Source organism: Halictus rubicundus, unplaced genomic scaffold (assembly GCF_050948215.1).
Source record: "Halictus rubicundus isolate RS-2024b unplaced genomic scaffold, iyHalRubi1_principal scaffold1305, whole genome shotgun sequence".
Lineage (NCBI taxonomy): Eukaryota > Metazoa > Arthropoda > Insecta > Hymenoptera > Halictidae > Halictus > Halictus rubicundus.
Window position 1 is genome coordinate 1 of NW_027489846.1, and position 5989 is coordinate 5989.

Consider the following 5989-nt stretch of genomic DNA (forward strand, 5'->3'; position numbering starts at 1 on the left):
AGTTCGAATTATAAAATTATTTTTTGAAATATATATAGGGATTTATAGATACCAATATGTAGGAGATGGTAAATTTATAATTTTTTGTAAATTTTTTATAATATTATTAGTAATTTTTTTTGGGTATTTTTATTTAAGGTTAATTAATTATTTTACTTGTATAATTACAGAAAATGATAAATTAGTTTTAATAATAATATATATTCTTAGATGAATAGTAACCTTTAGATTTCATTTTAGATGTAAGAAGTTAATAAATTTTAGTTATTTAAATTTCATTATGAGAATATTTTATTCAATTTTTTTTTATAAAATAATTTATTTAAATTTTTTAAAATTTATATTAACATATGAGAAATTCAATGAGAAATGAATAGATAAAATTTTAGGTGTAAATATAAAAAAAATATTTTATTTACAGAAGGTGTACCCATTGATGAATAGATGATTATATTCAATTCATATAATAAAGTTGATAAAATTTTATAGAGTGTTATTAATTTTTATTTTATTTATTTATAATTATTTAAATAGCTTAATAAAAAGTTTAATATTGAAAATATTAAGATAATTAAAAATTTTTAAATAAATTTATAAACTTAATAGTTAATTTTATATTGAAATTATAATATTTTTTTTAAATTATATAAATTTAGAAATATTTATGATTAAATCATATTAAAAGAATTAGAAGTTCTAAATTTATATTTCTTTAATTGGAGATATTAGTCTCAAAAAAATTATTAACAATAATTTACCTAAATTTTGGTTTCAATTAAAAGATATAAATAATTTAATTTTAAAAAGCAAATTTAATGTTATATATATAATATTAACTAATATCCTGTTTATATAAGAAAAATAAATTTCTTTTTTTTAAGTCGAAATTAAATGTAAAAATTACTATATATAAATTAATGGATTCATTTAAATAAGTTACAAGTTCATTCAATTCATAGCCTAATAATTAAAATTAAAAGAAAAGTGAAAAAAGTATAAATAGATAAAATTGAAAGATTATTAAGTAATTTTAAAATTGGTAAAATTAGAATAATTTCTACATCAAAAATAAGAAATATTAGAGTTATAATATAAAAATTAATTGAAAATGGTAATCGTGCTCTAGTAATAGGGTCAAATCCACATTCAAATGGTGTAATTTTTTCTCGATCTTTATTTATAATTATTGAAAAAAAAAAATTAATTAAAATAATTAAAGAGATAATAATAAATATAAAGATAAAAAATATAAAGATATTAAAAATTATATATATTATTTAATTAAATCTTTTAATTGGAAATTAAATGTAATTATTTATACTATATATATATATATATATATATATATATATATATATTATATATATTAATATATTCATCAATAAATTAGGATATAAAGAATAAGTCAAATAATATCAACAAAATGTCAATATCATGTAGCCGCTTCAAAATGAAAATGATGAATTTTAGAAAAGTGGTTTAAATATATTCGAATTAATCTTGTTCTTAAAAAAATGATACCTAATAATACATGGAGGCCATGAAATCCTGTAGATATAAAAAAAATTGATCCAAAAATTCCATCGTTAAAAGTAAAAGGGGCTTCTATATATTCAATTATTTGAATAGAGGAAAAATACATGCCTAGTAGAATTGTAAAAATTAATGGTGTTATAGATTTTTTTTTGTTTTTAACTAATAAATTATGTCTTCATGTAATAGTAAATCCCGAAGAAATTAAAATAATTGAGTTTAAAAGGGGGATATCATAAGGGTTAAATATAATAATATTTTTAGGTGGTCATATTATACCAATTTCAATTCTTGGGGAGATTGCTGAATGAAGGTAAGTTCAAAAAAAAGAAATAAAAAAAAATAATTCTGAAATAATAAATAAAATTATTCCAAATTTTAATAATTTTAAAACACTTAATGTATGACATCCTTGTATTGTTCTTTCTCGAATAATATCTCGTCATCATTGGTATAGAATTAAAAATAGAATTAATAAATTAAATATAGTAATATTGAAGTTAGAAGAATTAAATCAATAAATAGTTCTTAATAACAAATTTAAAATTCTTCATGAAGTTATTAAAGGTCAGGGTCTTAAAGTTACTATATGAAATGGGTGGTGATGAGATATTTTCATTTAATTAGATTCATTAAAATACAATAAAGTTAAAATAGAAAATACATAGGATTGAATAATAGAAACTGAAATTTCTAAAATTATTAATAAATTTTGGATAAAAAAAAGAATTAATATATAAGGTATATTTTCTAAAGTTGTTCCTAATAAGGATAAAAGTAAATGTCCTGCTAATATATTAGCAGATAGTCGAATTGCAAGAGTTCATGGTCGAATAAAATTTCTAATAGATTCAATTAAAATTATAAAAATTATTAAAGGTCCTGGTGTGTTTATGGGTAGAAGATGAATGAATATTTTATTAGTGTTATTTAATCATCCAAATAATATAAATCTTATTCATAATCTTAGGGATAAAGAAAGATTAATAGATAAATGTCTTGATGGGGTAAAAATATAAGGTATTAAACTTAATAAATTTAATTTTAAAAATATAATTATAATAGTTAAAAAAATAATCAAGTTTGATGAAAATTTTTTTTTTGTTAAATTAAAAAATTCTTGAAAAATTTTTTTGTAGAAGTTTAATCAAAAGATATTAATTCGTGAGGGTGATAATCAATAAGGTCAATTTATTAATATTAAAGGAAAAAATAAAATTAATCAATTTAAAGATAAAAATTTATTTGTAGAAGGGTCAAAAATTGAAAATAAATTTGTTAACATTTAAAATTTAATAGTTTTTTTTATTAATTTAAAATTATTTAAATTAGTATGAGTAGTTGGTGAAAATGAAAAAGGAGAAAAATATAAAATTGAAATATATATATATATAATTATAAGTATAAAAAAGAAAAGTAAAAGTCAATATATAGGTCTTATTTGAGGGATAAAAGAATAAAATCATTAGAAGTAGACGATTAACTACTATATTTTGGTTTAAGAGACCATTTCTTTCTTTCAGACACCTAATGAAAGAGTATTACTATAATAATTTTAAAATGACAATTTAATGTTATAAAATTTAACTAATTCTTTAATTATTTTTATTAATTCAATTAATAAAATTAAAATAATTTGTTCTTTCAATAACAATAGGTATAAATCTATGGTATGCACCACAAATTTCAGAACATTGTCCAAAAAATATTCCAGGTCGTAAAGAAATTAAAGATATTTGATTAATTCGACCTGGTGAGGCATCTATTTTAATTCCTATAGTTGGGATAGTTCATGAGTGAATTACATCTATAGAAGATACTAGTAATCGGATAGGAATTTTATAAGGAATAACTGCTCGATTATCAACATCTAATAAACGAAATTGATTAATATTTTCAATTGATTTAATTATATAAGAGTCAAATATAAAATTAGAAAATTCAGGATATTCATAACTTCAATATCATTGATGGCCAATTGATTTAATAGTAAAATATGTAGGGTTTCATAATTCATCAATAAAATAAAGAGTTTTAAGAGAAGGGATTGAAATAATTAAAAGTATAATTATAGGAGTGATAGTTCATAAAATTTCAATATTATGATTTTTTAATAAATTTAAATTTAAATATTTATTATTTAAAATAAAAATTATTATATATATAGTAGAAATAGTAATTATTGTTAGGATAATTATTGTAAAATTATAAAAATAAAATAAATTATCAGCAAATGGAGAGTTAGGATCTTGGAAAGAATATATATTTCATGTAGCTATATTTATTATGTAAATAAATTTTAATAAAAATTATTAATTTTATTTATGAGACTTAAATTCATTACACTATTCTGCCATATTAAAATTTAAAAATAATAATAGGAAGTTCGTTATATGAATGTCTATAAGGGGGGTAATTTTGTAATCACTCTAAAGATGATTGGAAATATTTAAATATAATTAAACGTTTTATAATTAATCTCTCTAAAATAATAAAGATTAATAAAATTATTCTATTAAAAGCAATTAATGAACCAATTGATGAAATTAAATTTCAACAATAGTAAGCATCTGGGTAATCTGAATATCGTCGAGGTATTCCCATTAATCCTAAGAAGTGTTGTGGGAAAAAAGTTATGTTTACTCCAAGAAATATTATAGTAAATTGAATATTTAATAGTTTTTTATTTAGTGTAAGTCCAGTGAATAGGGGGTATCAATGAATTAATCTTGCAATAATTGCAAATACTGCACCCATAGATAAAACATAGTGGAAATGACCAATTACATAATATGTATCATGAAGTATAATATCAATAGAAGAATTTGATAATATAATTCCAGTTAATCCCCCTAATGTAAATAAGAAGATAAATCCTAAAGATCATATAATTGATGGGTTTATTTTAATTTTTGACCCACAATAAGTAGCAATTCATCTAAATACTTTAATTCCTGTTGGTACAGCAATAATTATAGTGGCAGATGTAAAATATGCTCGTGTATCAACATCTAATCCTACAGTAAATATGTGATGAGCTCATACAATAAATCCTAAAAATCCAATTCCTAATATAGCATAAATTATTCCTAAATTTCCGAAAATTTCTTTTTTTCCTCTTTCGTTAAAAATAATATGTGAAATTAATCCAAATCCGGGGAGAATTAAAATATAAACTTCAGGATGACCAAAAAATCAGAATAAATGTTGATAAAGAATAGGGTCTCCTCCTCCGGAAGGATCAAAAAAAGATGTATTTAAATTTCGGTCTGTTAATAGTATAGTAATAGCACCTGCTAAAACAGGGAGAGAAAGAAGAAGTAAAATAGCAGTAATTTTAACTGATCAAGGAAATAAGGGGATTTGATTTATATTAAGTGAAATATTTTTTATTAATATAATTGAAACAATAAAATTAATAGCACCTATAATAGAAGAAATACCTGCAATATGTAAAGAAAAAATAGTAAAATCAACAGAAAAGGATGAGTGATATATAATTGAAGATAGGGGAGGGTAAATAGTTCAACCTGTTCCTGATCCTGTAGATAAAGTTCTTCTTATTATAAGTATAAATAATGAAGGAATTAATAATCAAAATCTTATATTATTTATACGTGGGAAAGCTATATCAGGAGCCCCAATTATTAGTGGTACTAATCAATTTCCAAACCCCCCAATTATAAATGGTATAACTATAAAAAAAATTATAATAAAAGCATGTGAAGTTACAATAGTATTATAAATTTGGTCGTTATTAATTCATCTTCCAGGTGTTCTTAATTCTATACGAATAATTATACTTAAAGATGCTCCGATTATCCCTGATCATATAGCAAAGATAAAATAAAGTATTCCAATATTTTTATGGTTAGTTGAATAAAATCATTTTTGGTAATAAATTTTATTTAGAAATATTATGCCTGATAAAAGGAGTAAACTGTAAATTTATTTATGAAAATAAATTTTCTAATATTAAATTAAGATTTAAATAATTAAGTTAAATATATATTTATATAAAACTTTGAAGGTTTTAAGTTTTATTAACTTAAAATCTTTATTTATATAGTTTATAAAAAATATTAAATTGCAAATTTAAAGAAATTAAAAAATTATAAATTTAGTTTATAAATGAAAAGGTAAAAATTAAAGTAAATGTTAAAAATGAAAAATATATAATAAATATAGTATTAAAATTAGAATAATCAAATAAATTAATTTTATGTCTAATTTTAGAATTTGTTAAAAAAAAATTGTTATTATTAAAATTTAAATAATTAAAGGTTATTAATAATCTAGAAAAGATAATTAATATGGATAATATAATTATATAATTATTTGATAATATAAGATCAATTAAATTTCATTTAATAATAAATGGTAAAAATGGGGGAAGTTGGGAGTATTTGAATATTATTAAATTATAAAATATTTTATTTTTATAATTTAATCTTAA

The 5989-nt window shown here is 19.5% G+C and overlaps 3 pseudogenes; all 3 read right to left on the minus strand.

Annotated features, from left to right (window-relative positions):
* Positions 1-779: 779 nt before the first annotated feature.
* Positions 780-4290, minus strand: LOC143365087 (cytochrome c oxidase subunit 2 pseudogene; annotated as a pseudogene).
* Positions 1342-2002, minus strand: LOC143365089 (cytochrome c oxidase subunit 3 pseudogene; annotated as a pseudogene).
* On the minus strand, positions 3897-5397 carry LOC143365088 (cytochrome c oxidase subunit 1 pseudogene; annotated as a pseudogene).
* Positions 5398-5989: the final 592 nt, after the last annotated feature.